Genomic DNA, 17,787 nt, shown 5'->3' on the forward strand with positions numbered 1-17,787 from the left:
TAGAAGAGTAACTTGATGTTGGTGATAATTGGTGATGGTTGTTGTAGGTGTTCTGGGTCTTGCCTGTATAGTAATAGAAACGAACGAGTAGCAGAAAGATGTGGTTGTTCATAGGTGGTGGAAGATAGTAGTGATGGGTCAAGAGTGTTAGCCGATGGTTGCAACAAGAAGAAGCTAGTGACCCATGGTGGTGATTCGTAGGGGAGAAAGAGAGAGAAGTGGTTTGTGATGGCTGTTTAGAGTGGTAATTCGCGATAGATAAAATAGAAAGAGAAGTGTAGCGAGTGGCAACCATAATAACGAAAACAATTTGCACTGCATCATGTTTAAATGGTTTTGATTTTAGTTCTAGCTCATCGATAGGAAACAGCCACGAAGTAGCAGTAGTTATCATGGGTTTGTTTTTGTTCGATCAAAGGAAACAGATACAATAATTTTGGTGGTGATTCACAAAGGTGTGGTGGTTTAGGTGGTGGATGATTGTTTGTTGGGTTTAATCGGATAGCAACTAGATGACTGTGAGAAAATTGATCATGATAGTTTTTGTGATTATGTTGGATAATAGTTTGATGACAATGAATCTCCCCTTTTGATAGAAAGCATATAGATATAGTATAGAATAATAATAATAATAATATTGTGGGGAAGAAGTTGATTGACGATGTCGACCAGAGAATCATTTAGGAGAGAAAACAAAAAAAACAAAAATGTAGAAAGAAGATAAAGTAGATAGAGACTAAATTTGTTATATGTCTATATCATTTCAATATTTACTGAATAATACAAATAATTATAATAATCATAATCATAATGGTAATAATAATGTTATTAATAATAATAATACTAATAATAATAGTAATAACAGAATTAATAATAATATTAATGATAATGATATCCAAATACTAATAATAATAAGAATAGTGCTAAAATTAGTAAAGATAATGATAATAACAATAATAATAATGATATAGCAAATCAATTGTATCAAATTTCATATATAATATTATTATTATTAACACTGATTTTATTATTAATATTAATATTTATGAAAGTATTAATATTAACATAACAATTATATTCTAACTTGTATTTTATTATCTTCCAATTTATCATATATTCTTACCCTTATATGTATATATACATAGTTATTTACAAACAATTGTTCGTGAATCGTCGGGCATGGTCAACAGTCAAATATATACATGAACACAGTTTGGAGGTTTTGAGACTTTAACAATACAGACTTCGCTTATCGTGACGAACTTATGTAAAGACTAAGTTTAAATTTGGTTGGAAATTTCTGGATCATCACAGTACCTACCCGTTAAAGAAATTGCGTCCCGAAATTTGCGTAAGGTGGTCATGGTTAACAATAAAAATGTTTTCATGACGAATATAAGTTGATAAATAGATGTTTATCATCATTGAATAATAATGATAAAATAATTCGGTTTTTCTAAGAATACGAATGAAGCTATCGCAAAAGAGTGAATTGAAGAAAATAAGATTTTTCTTAGCTTTTGACGTAAACAGGGTTGAATTTAGAAAATAAGATGTGTCTTAACTTTTGACGTAGTCATGGTTGAATTCCGGAATTCAAGGAATATACAGAAATTTTTTCAAATCTAAAAGATTTGATTCTTCGGTGAATAAGAAAATTAAGATCTCTATAATTAAATACGGTGATCTGCCTTGATTACTCTGTCTGATATTTCTATTATAAATTAAACTCTTCCGTTCCATTATTCTCACCATTCCTATACTTTCTTTCTTAATTCATATATCCAAAAGATTGTGAAAATGCTTAATCCAGTTTTGATCCTTGTCCTTTTTCTGACTATCGCTACAATCATTCTCCTTTTCCAACTTCCACCGGAGGAATCTATTTTCTTCTACATCGCCCTTGGAATTATAGTGGTTTTAATTCTCCCGTGTCTTTATGTTGCGATAAACATTGATATACACGGTCTGTAATTTCCGTGTTGTTTTTGGGCTTTATATCCCCCCTTATATTTCAATGTCCCTATTTCTGTTTCCTATAATCATTGTTATCCATAGTTAATATTCCCTCCTATCTGGTGCGATTTATACTCCACTTTCTATTTCGGAGCTTTGTCCCTTCATTTCTTCTTCTCGCGATTGGGAATCTCTTGTAATGGTACAAAATTCGCGGATATAAGTTTCAGAATGAACATTGTTAATGTTCTAAGAAGGGAATGGTAATGGCACGATCTTGATTGGTTAAATTATCAGGATTTAAGGAAAAAGATAGAACTATCAAAAGATATATTCTTGATATGTTTGGAGATTAGATAGAATGTAAGAGTTGTGTAACATGGCACATGATGATGGTACTGTGAATCATCACGTTTCATTAGAAACTCAGCATGACTTACTGTAATATAATCACGTTGATCAAGTGTCATTATATTATACTAACTCATGCATCAGTTCCCAACATTACTTCAATAACTTTCATATTTTAAGCTCAAAAGTTTACAGAATATAGAAACTAACAGTTTCTATATGATGTAACACTGATAGTACGAAGAGATTAATGATTTCAGATAAGAATAGTTATAAAATATCTCCAGAAATATGGAGGATATTTATAATGAAAGATACGATAATATCTCGGAATATCTAAGATCAGAGGATGATAGAAACTATTGTCTGTAAGGGTTTAGAGTAAGGATCAAGATATTCACTAAAGACCTTAGCAGACATTGAATCATTTGGATTCTTTGAAGTCAAACTTATTCTTTGTGATTTGTCCACGGCTTTCTTCATAGTTTCGCATAATCTGCTTTTCGGTACTAAATTTTCTATTGAATGTTTCCAATATAATGATACACAGGAAGCATGAAGAGGTATATAATTTCGGACGAGAATATTTATAAAAATATCAAAGAAATATCAAAGATATTTATGATGATATTTTGGAATTCCTAAGTTCGATGGTTGATGAAGACAGATTTTCCGCAAGATTTTAACATGGATACGGAGTAAGATATTCGTTGAAGGTTTCATTGGATCCAGAATTACTTGGGTTCTTTGAATATATGGTATGGTCCTTGTATTTGCCCTTGGTCTCCTTCGTGGTTAGCTCAATCCGTTTTCCAGTTCCAACTTTTCTGAGCTTTTCCAACATACTATTCTTTATCATCAAACTTTCGATGATTAAGGTCGTTTACGGTTGTCTATGGTTTCTGCTACTTCATTCAGCTTTTTCAACATTCAGAGTATTGATTCGCAGACTGAGTGATTTTCAAAATTCCATAATGGAAGATCATGATTCTAAGAGATAAGTGTTATATGTATACATATAACTGTTGATGTAGTAATGGTGTGAGTTTTCAAAGTACTGATTGCTGATTTTCCCGGTATTTGGTATGGCAGTTCTCTTTACAAGATGCAGGTGGGTATATGATAGGACTTTAATGAACAATTATAATGGTTTTTCGGAGATAAACTTAAGTTAATGAATAATGAATTTGCTAGTAAGTTTACTGCTAATGTGGTGGTATATAAACGGTTCTCCGGTAACGATGATGAAGGGGTATTCTTTATAATAAAGTTTATTCGAATGAAAAATTGAAGTGGATTTGTTGGAGCTGTGACAAATTTGGCTAATTGTGAAAAAGAATTGCAATGTTATTTTGGGTGATAATAACACTAAGGAATTAGCACAACTACGTGTTAAACGTTTACTCAGTTTCCGAGAGTTTTTCAGGTGCATAACTATATGCATAAATCTTTCCTTCCGTAGATGAAGTGCGGTTGATTCATCCTATCGATTGAGGTGTTTGCAAGAATCATGAAAGGTTTGAATGCAGATTGTAATCGTCAAGATACAAATGAGGTTTTAGGTGAAATCAAGTGGCAAACTTGAAGAATTATTTAGTTTCATATGTTATAATCAGTATTTTAATTCACTTTAATTGTCCAATATTATTAGTCCACAGTCGATAGTCCACGGTTTACAGTCAAATAATTCATATATATTTTAATATATAATATTCGAATTAATTAATACGTATCGTGACCCGTGTACATGTCTCAGACACGATCACAACTCAAAGTATATATATTATTTGAGAATCAACCTCAACCCTGTATAGAGAACTCGATCATTACTGCATATAGAGTGTATATGGTGATTCCAAATAATATATATAGATGCGTCGATATGATATGTCAAAACCTTGTATACGTGTCCCGATAATTAAAGTGCGTAAAATAAACAACAGAAATTAAATGATGATAAATTAAATGCGTAAAGTAAATAACAGAAATTAAATAACGATAAATAAAATTGCGATAATTAAATTGCGATAAATAAACTGTGATAACTAAAATGTAATCAGTTAGCTAGAAACAGTTAGTGTGGATTCTTAACAAAATTTCAATTAGTTAATTCGTTTGTTTCTAACAACTTTTATTTTTGTCCAATATTTTCTTCATTATACCACTTGTTGGATTGTGATAAATCAAAATCCAAATATGAAATTGAAAAAAAAAAATGATTATTCTGCGGTGAACGGATTTGTATATCTGTAGATGTAAGTAGGATAGTAAATGGATGTTGAATCAGATTCGAAGAATGTAGAGTATAACCTATTAAAGTGAAATCTAAATATTCCTCGGGTATTACCTACCCATTAAAATATTTTCACCATCAACAGTTTATACGAAAGAATTTTTAATTACAATCTTTATGAAAATATACTTACATATATATTTTCTTCAGATGTAATCATAGATTTAATGAGTTAATATAATATTAATCTCATTTGATTTACCGTTAGAACTAGAATATATAATCTCTAAAACATTGAATATTACATAATCGTCATGTCAAACGAAGATAAATGATGTAGAACGATTCGCAGATTGATGATTATGCTCAAGGTACAAAATTAGATGTTGAGGTGTATGATGTGAACTTGAGTTGTTGGTGGTACTGGTATTGATGTTGGTGCTGGTGATGTTGCTGAAGCTGGTACGTTTTGCACCATATTCTCCAAATTGATTACTAGAGCGCGAACTTCATTGACTTCTTATATTACTCCGGGATGATTGTCGGTCGGAACGAGCGGATGAATAAGGTTTAGAATCTGAGTTATGATATAGTCCTGGCGAGATATTCAAGAAATGAGGGTGAAAATGGTGTTACGAACAGGTTCGCCGGTAAGTGCTTCAGGTTCTTTGCCAAAAGGTGAATTCGGTTAGTGGAAGGGATCGCCTTCTGCGCGTCTCCATTGATTAAGTCGACTACGAATCCATCAGATGAATTAGGGATGGATGATTGGTTGATTCATTCTGCTGATGTTGCTTCCGGAGCTTAGATGACTATCCATTCGGAATAACTGTCGGAATAACTATCGGAATAGCTGTCGGAATCCGAGGGACTCGAACTAGTTGAAGGATTCATCTCGTACGATCAGATGAAGGATTTTCGATAAGAAATAGATTATAGGATGTAGATTAGTATCCTGTAATACATAATTTATGTAGTGACCCGAACTTTTCCATGTTTATATATATTAATTGAGATTGATATTTACATGATTAAATGTTTCCAACATGTTAAGCAATCAAACTTGTTAAGACTTGATTAATTGAAATATGTTTCATATAGACAATTGACCACCCAAGTTGATCGGTGATTCACGAACGTTAAAACTTGTAAAAAATATATGATGACATATATATGGATATATATATAGTTAACATGATACTATGATAAGAAAACATATCATAAAGTATATTAACAATGAACTACATATGTAAAAACAAGACTACTAACTTAATGATTTTTAAACGAGACATATATGTAATGATTATCGTTGTAAAGACATTTAATGTATATATATCATATTAAGAGATATTCATACATGATAATATCATGATAATATAATAATTTAAAATCTCATTTGATATTATAAACATTGGGTTAACAACATTTAACAAGATCATTAACCTAAAGGTTTCAAAACAACACTTACATGTAACGACTAACGATGACTTAACGACTCAGTTAAAATGTATATACATGTAGTATTTTAATATGTATTTATTCACTTTTGAAAGACTTCAATACACTTATCAAAATACTTCTACTTAACAAAAATGCTTACAATTACATCCTCGTTCAGTTTCATCAACAATTCTACTTGTATGCACCCGTATTCGTACTCGTACAATACACAGCTTTTAGATGTATGTACTATTAGTATATACACTCCAACGATCAGCTCTTAGCAGCCCATGTGAGTCACCTAACACATGTGGGAACCATCATTTGGCAACTAGCATGAAATATCTCATAAAATTACAAAAATATGAGTAATCATTCATGACTTATTTACATTTTAACAAAATTACATATCCTTTATATCTAATCCATACACCAACGACCAAAAACACCTACAAACACTTTCATTCTTCAATTTTCTTCATCTAATTGATCTCTCTCAAGTTCTATCTTCAAGTTCTAAGTGTTCTTCATAAATTCCAAAAGTTCTAGTTTCATAAAATCAAGAATACTTTCAAGTTTGCTAGCTCACTTCCAATCTTGTAAGGTGATCATCCAACCTCAAGAAATCTTTGTTTCTTACAGTAGGTTATCATTCTAATACAAGGTAATAATCATATTCAAACTTTGGTTCAATTTCTATAACTATAACAATCTTATTTCAAGTGATGATCTTACTTGAACTTGTTTTCATGTCATGATTCTGCTTCAAGAACTTCGAGCCATCCAAGGATCCATTGAAGCTAGATCCATTTTTCTCTTTTCCAGTAGGTTTATCCAAGGAAATTAAGGTAGTAATGATGTTCATAACATCATTCGATTCATACATATAAAGCTATCTTATTCGAAGGTTTAAACTTGTAATCACTAGAACATAGTTTAGTTAATTCTAAACTTGTTCGCAAACAAAAGTTAATCCTTCTAAATTGACTTTTAAAATCAACTAAACACATGTTCTATATCTATATGATATGCTAACTTAATGATTTAAAACCTGGAAACACGAAAAACACCGTAAAACCGGATTTACGCCGTCGTAGTAACACCGCGGGCTGTTTTGGGTTAGTTAATTAAAAACTATGATAAACTTTGATTTAAAAGTTGTTATTCTGAGAAAATGATTTTTATTATGAACATGAAACTATATCCAAAAATTATGATTAAACTCAAAGTGGAAGTATGTTTTCTAAAATGGTCATCTAGACGTCGTTCTTTCGACTGAAATGACTACCTTTACAAAAACGATTTGTAACTTATTTTTCCGACTATAAACCTATACTTTTCTGTTTATATTCATAAAATAGAGTTCAATATGAAACCATAGCAATTTGATTCACTCAAAACGGATTTAAAATGAAGAAGTTATGGGTAAAACAAGATTGGATAATTTTTCTCATTTTAGCTACGTGAAAATTGGTAACAAATCTATTCCAACCATAACTTAATCAACTTGTATTGTATATTATGTAATCTTGAGATACCATAGACACGTATACAATGTTTCGACCTATCATGTCGACACATCTATATATATTTCGGAACAACCATAGACACTCTATATGTGAATGTTGGAGTTAGCTATACAGGGTTGAGGTTGATTCCAAAATATATATAGTTTGAGTTGTGATCAATACTGAGATACGTATACACTGGGTCGTGGATTGATTCAAGATAATATTTGTCGATTTATTTCTATACATCTAACTGTGGACAACTAGTTGTAGGTTACTAACAAGGACAGCTGACTTAATAAACTTAAAACATCAAAATATATTAAAAGTGTTGTAAATATATTTTGAACATACTTTGATATATATATGTATATATTGTTATAGGTTCGTGAATCAACCAGTGGCCAAGTCTTACTTCCCGATGAAGTAAAAATCTGTGAAAGTGAGTTATAGTCCCACTTTTAAAATCTAATATTTTTGGGATGAGAATACATGCAGGTTTTATAAATGATTTACAAAATAGACACAAGTACGTGAAACTACATTCTATGGTTGAATTATCGAAATCGAATATGCCCCTTTTTATTAAGTCTGGTAATCTAAGAATTAGGGAACAGACACCCTAATTGAAGCGAATCCTAAAGATAGATCTATCGGGTCCAACAAGCCCCATCCAAAGTACCGGATGCTTTAGTACTTCAAAATTTATATCATATCCGAAGGGTGTCCCGGAATGATGGGGATATTCTTATATATGCATCTTGTTAATGTCGGTTACCAGGTGTTCACCATATGAATGATTTTTATCTCTATGTATGGGATGTGTATTGAAATATGAAATCTTGTGGTCTATTGTTACGATTTGATATATATAGGTTAAACCTATAATTCACCAACATTTTTGTTGACGTTTAAAGCATGTTTATTCTCAGGTAAATATTAAGAGCTTCCGCTGTTGCATACATAAATAAGGACAAGATTTGGAGTCCATATTTGTATGATATTGTGTAAAAACTGCATTCAAGAAACTGATTTCGATGTAACATATTTGTATTGTAAACCATTATGTAATGGTCGTGTGTAAACAGGATATTTTAGATTATCATTATTTGATAATCTACGTAAAGCTTTTTAAACCTTTATTTATGAAATAAAGGTTATGGTTTGTTTTAAAAATGAATGCAGTCTTTGAAAAACGTCTCATATAGAGGTCAAAACCTCGCAACGAAATCAATTAATATGGAACGTTTTTAATCAATAAGAACGGGACATTTCAGTTGGTATCCGAGCGTTGGTCTTAGAGAACCAGAATTTTGCATTAGTGTGTCTTATCGAGTTTGTTAGGATGCATTAGTGAGTCTGGACTTCGACCGTGTTTATTTGAAAAATGATTGCTTAACAAATTTTGTTGGAAACTATATATTTTTAACATGTGAATATTATGTGATATATTAATCTCTTAACGCGTTTGATATTATGTGATAGATGTCTACCTCTAGAACAAGTCCCATTGACTCACCTAATAATAATGAAGAGTCAAATGTAAATTGGAATGATTCGTGGACTGATTCACAAGTTCCCGAAGAGGAACCGGAAGAAGAGTCGGAACCGGAAGAAGAATCGGAACCGGAAGAAGAATCGGAACCGGATGAAGAAATAGAACCGGTGGGGGAAATAATAAAACGGTTAAGTAAAAGAAAATCCTCAACCAACCGACCAAGGTTAATTATGGTCAATGGTGTTTCCGCCAAGGAAGCAAAATATTGAGAGGATTACCAATTCTCCGATGAATCGGATTCCGACGAGAATTCCGATGATGTTATAGAAATTACCCCAACTGAATTTAAAAAGGCAAAAGAAAATAATAAGGGAAAGGGCATAAAAATAGAGAAATCTAATTCCAACCCCGATGAACTTTATATGTATCGTCAACGCCCGAAGTCCTTAAGTTGTAACAATGACCCGGGAACCTCTAAACCACCAGGTTTTTCTAAACCAATGTGGACAACGACGGCTCGTATTAGGGGAACATCATATATCCCTAGAAACTTGGCAAAACGAACCAAAACCGAAGAAGAAGAAACGAGCGAGTCGGAATAAGATAGTTGTATTCGTGTGGTGTAATATATGTAATATAGTGTTCTTATGCTTTATGATATATGTAAAAATTGCTTGTATTAATAAGTATTTTTTTATGAATCTAACTCTTGTCTATTTTACAGTTTAAAAACACAAAATGGATAGACAACCCAATATTTTAAGAGACCTACCCGGAGACATGATTGATGAAATCTTGTCTAGAGTCGGCCAGAATTCTTCGGCACAACTATTTAAGGCGAGATCAGTTTGTAAGACATTCGAAGAACGTTCCAAGAATGTCTTGGTTTATAAGAGACTTTCGTTTGAAAGATAGGGGATATCACATTGGGAAACCCATAAGTTACGATGTGTTTACTTTGACGCATATATTGCGGGGAACCCAAATGCTATTTTACGCAACGGGTTAAGAAATTATTTTGACTCAATATATCCGAATATTGGACTTCGTGATTTAGAAAAAGCGGCTAACATGCAACATAAAGAAGCATGTTATGCTTACGGATTAGTAATGTTCGCTTCTCACCAAAGTGAGAACATGAACATCGGGCTACAACTATTAAACAAAACGTTTCCACAAGTGACGGAGTCGGTAATTGGGGTAAGAAATGAGGTTTTTAGATTATTATGGGACTGTTGGACATTACGTAACCCTCGTCCCTTTAATGACGTTACAACACGCTGTCTTATCAACGGCCATAACGGTTATGTTGCACAAGACCAAGGATGGGAAGTAGTCCTAGTAAAACCAGAATGCATGACTTGTTTCTGGACGTATGAATTACGTGTCTTTATTGCCTTTGCTGAACGACTTGTGTACTAGCTAGAATTGTCTTCACAACTATCTTGTATCAAAGTTATTGTGTGCTATATTTCATGCTTTATGTAAAATAAGCGGTATTGTAAGTTTGTAAAATATTGTATAAAAGTTTGAACGCAAAATATTATTATAATCAGTTTTTCATATAGAATTGTAGTAGTTGAATTGTATATTAGCTACTAAGTATGAACTTAACGGGTAGGTACTACCCGAATTTAAACTTATAAAACGCTAATATGAAGAAAAATCTTTTATAAATGAGTTCATATTATGCTACAAAATACTATTAACTACTCTTAATATTCTGTATGATTAACTTGTTCCATTTAACTATTTTGAAGGAAATGGCACCGACTACTCGACACACCGTGAATATGAATGAAGAGGAATTCCGTACTTTTCTAGCTTCAAACATAGCCGCAGTACAGGCTGCGCTACATACCAACAATAACCTTGGATCTAGCAGTACAGGAAATCGTGTAGGATGCACCTACAAAGAATTCACTGCCTGCAAACCTTTGGAATTTGATGGAACCGAAGGACCGATCGGATTGAAACGGTGGACCGAGAAGGTCGAATCGGTGTTTGCCATAAGTAAGTGTACTGAAGAGGACAAAGTAAAGTACGCTACGCATACCTTCACAGGTTCTGCGTTAACATGGTGGAATACCTATCTAGAGCAAGTGGGACAAGACGATGCGTACGCACTACCGTGGTCAGCATTCAAGCACTTGATGAACGAGAAGTACCGTCCCAGAACCGAGGTCAATAAGCTCAAGACAGAACTTAGAGGGTTACGAACCCAAGGATTTGATATTACCACGTACGAAAGACGATTCACAGAATTGTGCCTATTGTGCCCGGGAGCATTCGAAGATGAGGAAGAGAAGATCGACGCGTTTGTGAAAGGATTACCGGAAAGAATCCAAGAAGATATAAGTTCACACGAGCCCGCCTCCATACAACAGGCATGTAGAATGGCTCACAAACTCGTGAACCAAATTGAAGAAAGAATTAAAGAACAGACTGCTGAAGAGGCCAATGTGAAGCAAGTCAAAAGAAAGTGGGAGGAAAACGGTGATAAGAATCACCAATACAACAACAACAACAATTACAACAATAATCGCAACAATTATCCCAACAATCGCAACATCAATCGCAACTACAACAAACGGCCCAACAACAACAACAACAACAGCAACTACAACAATCATCCCAACAACAATAATAACCGCAACAACAACAACAATCAGAAGCAGCTATGCCAAAGGTGTGAAAAGAATCACTCGGGGTTCTGCACCAAATTTTGCAACAAGTGTAAAAGAAATGGTCATAGCGCGGCGAAGTGTGAGGTCTACGGACCAGGGGTTAATAGAATGAAAGGAACAAATGGTGTCGGAACGAGTAATGGCGGAGCAAGTAGTGTCGGAGTAAGTTATGCCAATGTAGTTTGTTATAAATGTGGAAAACCAGGCCACATTATTAGAAATTGCCCGAACCAGGAGAACACGAATGGACAAGGCCGTGGAAGAGTTTTCAATATTAATGCGGCAGAGGCACAGGAAGACCCGGAGCTTGTTACGGGTACGTTTCTTATTGACAATAAATCTGCTTACGTTTTATTTGATTCGGGTGCGGATAGAAGCTATATGAGTAGAGATTTTTGTGCTAAATTAAGTTGTCCATTGACGCCTTTGGATAGTAAATTTTTACTCGAATTAGCAAATGGAAAATTAATTTCAGCAGATAATATATGTCGGAATCGAGAAATTAAACTGGTTAGCGAAACATTTAAGATTGATTTGATACCAGTAGAGTTAGGGAGTTTTGATGTGATAATCGGTATGGACTGGTTGAAAGAAGTGAAAGCGGAGATCGTTTGTTACAAAAATGCAATTCGCATTATACGAGAAAAAGGAAAACCCTTAATGGTGTACGGAGAAAAGGGCAACACGAAGCTACATCTTATTAGTAATTTGAAGGCACAAAAACTAATAAGAAAAGGTTGCTATGCTGTTCTAGCACACGTCGAGAAAGTACAAACTGAAGAAAAGAGCATCAATGATGTTCCCGTCGCAAAAGAATTTCCTGATGTATTTCCGAAAGAATTACCGGGATTACCCCCACATCAATCCGTTGAATTTCAAATAGATCTTGTACCAGGAGCTGCACCAATAGCTCGTGCTCCTTACAGACTCGCACCCAGCGAGATGAAAGAACTACAAAGCCAATTACAAGAACTTTTAGAGCGTGGTTTCATTCGACCAAGCACATCACCGTGGGGAGCTCCTGTTTTGTTTGTCAAGAAGAAAGATGGTACATTCAGGTTGTGTATCGACTACCGAGAGTTGAACAAACTTACCATCAAGAACCGCTACCCACTACCAAGAATCGATGACTTATTTGATCAACTACAAGGCTCGTCTGTTTATTCAAAGATTGACTTACGTTCCGGGTATCATCAAATGCGGGTGAAAGAAGATGATATTCCAAAGACTGCTTTCAGAACACGTTACGGTCATTACGAGTTTATGGTCATGCCGTTTGGTTTAACTAATGCACCAGCTGTGTTCATGGACCTTATGAACCGAGTGTGTGGACCATACCTTGACAAGTTTGTCATTGTTTTCATTGATGACATACTTATTTACTCAAAGAATGACCAAGAACACGGTGAACATTTGAGAAAGGTGTTAGAAGTATTGAGGAAGGAAGAATTGTACGCTAAGTTTTCAAAGTGTGCATTTTGGTTGGAAGAAGTTCAATTCCTTGGTCACATAGTGAACAAAGAAGGTATTAAGGTGGATCCGGCAAAGATAGAAACTGTTGAAAAGTGGGAAACCCCGAAAACTCCGAAACACATACGCCAGTTTTTAGGACTAGCTGGTTACTACAGAAGGTTCATCCAAGACTTTTCCAGAATAGCAAAACCCTTGACTGCATTAACGCATAAAGGGAAGAAATTTGAATGGAATGATGAACAAGAGAAAGCGTTTCAGTTATTGAAGAAAAAGCTAACTACGGCACCTATATTGTCATTGCCTGAAGGGAATGATGATTTTGTGATTTATTGTGATGCATCAAAGCAAGGTATCGGTTGTGTATTAATGCAACGAACGAAGGTGATTGCTTATGCGTCTAGACAATTGAAGATTCACGAACAAAATTATACGACGCATGATTTGGAATTAGGCGCGGTTGTTTTTGCATTAAAGACTTGGAGGCACTACTTATATGGGGTCAAAAGTATTATATATACCGACCACAAAAGTCTTCAACACATATTTAATCAGAAACAACTGAATATGAGGCAGCGTAGGTGGATTGAATTATTGAATGATTACGACTTTGAGATTCGTTACCACCCGGGGAAGGCAAATGTGGTAGCCGATGCCTTGAGCAGGAAGGACAGAGAACCCATTCGAGTAAAATCTATGAATATAATGATTCATAATAACATTACTACTCAAATAAAGGAGGCGCAACAAGGAGTTTTAAAAGAGGGAAATTTAAAGGATGAAATACCCAAAGGATCGGAGAAGCATCTTAATATTCGGCAAGACGGAACCCGGTATAGGGCTAAAAGGATTTGGGTACCAAAATTTGGAGATATGAGAGAAATGGTACTTAGAGAAGCTCATAAAACCAGATACTCAATACATCCTGGAACGGGGAAGATGTACAAGGATCTCAAGAAACATTTTTGGTGGCCGGGTATGAAAGCCGATGTTGCTAAATACGTAGGAGAATGTTTGACGTGTTCTAAGGTCAAAGCTGAGCATCAGAAACCATCAGGTCTACTTCAACAACCCGAAATCCCGGAATGGAAATGGGAAAACATTACCATGGATTTCATCACTAAATTGCCAAGGACTGCAAGTGGTTTTGATACTATTTGGGTAATAGTTGACCGTCTCACCAAATCAGCACACTTCTTGCCAATAAGAGAAGATGACAAGATGGAGAAGTTAGCACGACTGTATTTGAAGGAAGTCATCTCCAGACATGGAATACCAATCTCTATTATCTCTGATAGGGATGGCAGATTTATTTCAAGATTCTGGCAGACATTACAGCAAGCATTAGGAACTCGTCTAGACAAGAGTACTGCCTATCATCCACAAACTGATGGGCAGAGCGAAAGGACGATACAAACGCTTGAAGACATGCTACGAGCATGTGTTATTGATTTCGGAAACAGTTGGGATCGACATCTACCGTTAGCAGAATTTTCCTACAACAACAGCTACCATTCAAGCATTGAGATGGCGCCGTTTAAAGCACTTTATGGTAGAAAGTGCAGGTCTCCGATTTGTTGGAGTGAAGTGGGGGATAGACAGATTACGGGTCCGGAGATTATACAAGAAACTACCGAGAAGATCATCCAAATTCAACAACGGTTGAAAACCGCCCAAAGTCGACAAAAGAGCTACGCTGACATTAAAAGAAAAGATATAGAATTTGAAATTGGAGAGATGGTCATGCTCAAAGTTGCACCTTGGAAAGGCGTTGTTCGATTTGGTAAACGAGGGAAATAAAATCCAAGGTATATTGGACCATTCAAGATTATTGATCGTGTCGGACCAGTAGCTTACCGACTTGAGTTACCTCAACAACTCACGGCTGTACATAACACTTTCCACGTCTCGAATTTGAAGAAATGTTTTGCTAAAGAAGATCTCACTATTCCGTTAGATGAAATCCAAATCAACGAAAAACTTCAATTCATCGAAGAACCCGTCGAAATAATGGATCGTGAGGTTAAAAGACTTAAGCAAAACAAGATACCTATTGTTAAGGTTCGATGGAATGCTCGTAGAGGACCCGAGTTCACCTGGGAGCGTGAAGATCAGATGAAGAAGAAATACCCGCATCTATTTCCAGAATATTCGTCAACACCTTCAACAGCTTAAAATTTCGGGACGAAATTTATTTAACGGGTAGGTACTGTAGTGACCCGAACTTTTCCATGTTTATATATATTAATTGAGATTGATATTTACATGATTAAATGTTTCCAACATGTTAAGCAATCAAACTTGTTAAGACTTGATTAATTGAAATATGTTTCATATAGACAATTGACCACCCAAGTTGATCGGTGATTCACGAACGTTAAAACTTGTAAAAACTATATGATGACATATATATGGATATATATATAGTTAACATGATACTATGATAAGAAAACATATCATAAAGTATATTAACAATGAACTACATATGTAAAAACAAGACTACTAACTTAATGATTTTTAAACGAGACATATATGTAATGATTATCGTTGTAAAGACATTTAATGTATATATATCATATTAAGAGATATTCATACATGATAATATCATGATAATATAATAATTTAAAATCTCATTTGATATTATAAACATTGGGTTAACAACATTTAACAAGATCATTAACCTAAAGGTTTCAAAACAACACTTACATGTAACGACTAACGATGACTTAACGACTCAGTTAAAATGTATATACATGTAGTGTTTTAATATGTATTTATTCACTTTTGAAAGACTTCAATACACTTATCAAAATACTTCTACTTAACAAAAATGCTTACAATTACATCCTCGTTCAGTTTCATCAACAATTCTACTTGTATGCACCCGTATTCGTACTCGTACAATACACAGCTTTTAGATGTATGTACTATTGGTATATACACTCCAATGATCAGCTCTTAGCAGCCCATGTGAGTCACCTAACACATGTGGGAACCATCATTTGGCAACTAGCATGAAATATCTCATAAAATTACAAAAATATGAGTAATCATTCATGACTTATTTACATTTTAACAAAATTACATATCCTTTATATCTAATCCATACACCAACGACCAAAAACACCTACAAACACTTTCATTCTTCAATTTTCTTCATCTAATTGGTCTCTCTCAAGTTCTATCTTCAAGTTCTAAGTGTTCTTCATAAATTCCAAAAGTTCTAGTTTCATAAAATCAAGAATACTTTCAAGTTTGCTAGCTCACTTCCAATCTTGTAAGGTGATCATCCAACCTCAAGAAATCTTTGTTTCTTACAGTAGGTTATCATTCTAATACAAGGTAATAATCATATTCAAACTTTGGTTCAATTTCTATAACTATAACAATCTTATTTCAAGTGATGATCTTACTTGAACTTGTTTTCGTGTCATGATTCTGCTTCAAGAACTTCGAGCCATCCAAGGATCCATTGAAGCTAGATCCATTTTTCTATTTTCCAGTAGGTTTATCCAAGGAAATTAAGGTAGTAATGATGTTCATAACATCATTCGATTCATACATATAAAGCTATCTTATTCGAAGGTTTAAACTTGTAATCACTAGAACATAGTTTAGTTAATTCTAAACTTGTTCGCAAACAAAAGTTAATCCTTCTAACTTGACTTTTAAAATCAACTAAATACATGTTCTATATCTATATGATATGCTAACTTAATGATTTAAAACCTGGAAACACGAAAAACACCGTAAAACCGGATTTACGCCGTCGTAGTAACACCGCGGGCTGTTTTGGGTTAGTTAATTAAAAACTATGATAAACTTTGATTTAAAAGTTGTTATTCTGAGAAAATGATTTTTATTATGAACATGAAACTATATCCAAAAATTATGATTAAACTCAAAGTGGAAGTATGTTTTCTAAAATGGTCATCTAGACGTCGTTCTTTCGACTGAAATGACTACCTTTACAAAAACGACTTGTAACTTATTTTTCCGACTATAAACCTATACTTTTCTATTTATATTAATAAAATAGAGTTCAATATGAAACCATAGCAATTTGATTCACTCAAAACGGATTTAAAATGAAGAAGTTATGGGTAAAACAAGATTGGATAATTTTTCTCATTTTAGCTACGTGAAAATTGGTAACAAATCTATTCCAACCATAACTTAATCAACTTGTATTGTATATTATGTAATCTTGAGATACCATAGACACGTATACAATGTTTCGACCTATCATGTCGACACATCTATATATATTTCGGAACAACCATAGACACTCTATATGTGAATGTTGGAGTTAGCTATACAGGGTTGAGGTTGATTCCAAAATATATATAGTTTGAGTTGTGATCAATACTGAGATATGTATACACTGGGTCGTGGATTGATTCAAGATAATATTTATCGATTTATTTCTGTACATCTAACTGTGGACAACTAGTTGTAGGTTACTAACAAGGACAGCTGACTTAATAAACTTAAAACATCAAAATATATTAAAAGTGTTGTAAATATATTTTGAACATACTTTGATATATATGTATATATTGTTATAGGTTCGTGAATCAACCAGTGGCCAAGTCTTACTTCCCGACGAAGTAAAAATCTGTGAAAGTGAGTTATAGTCCCACT

Source organism: Rutidosis leptorrhynchoides, chromosome 4 (genome assembly GCF_046630445.1).
Source record: "Rutidosis leptorrhynchoides isolate AG116_Rl617_1_P2 chromosome 4, CSIRO_AGI_Rlap_v1, whole genome shotgun sequence".
In the NCBI taxonomy this organism is placed as follows: Eukaryota; Viridiplantae; Streptophyta; class Magnoliopsida; order Asterales; family Asteraceae; genus Rutidosis; species Rutidosis leptorrhynchoides.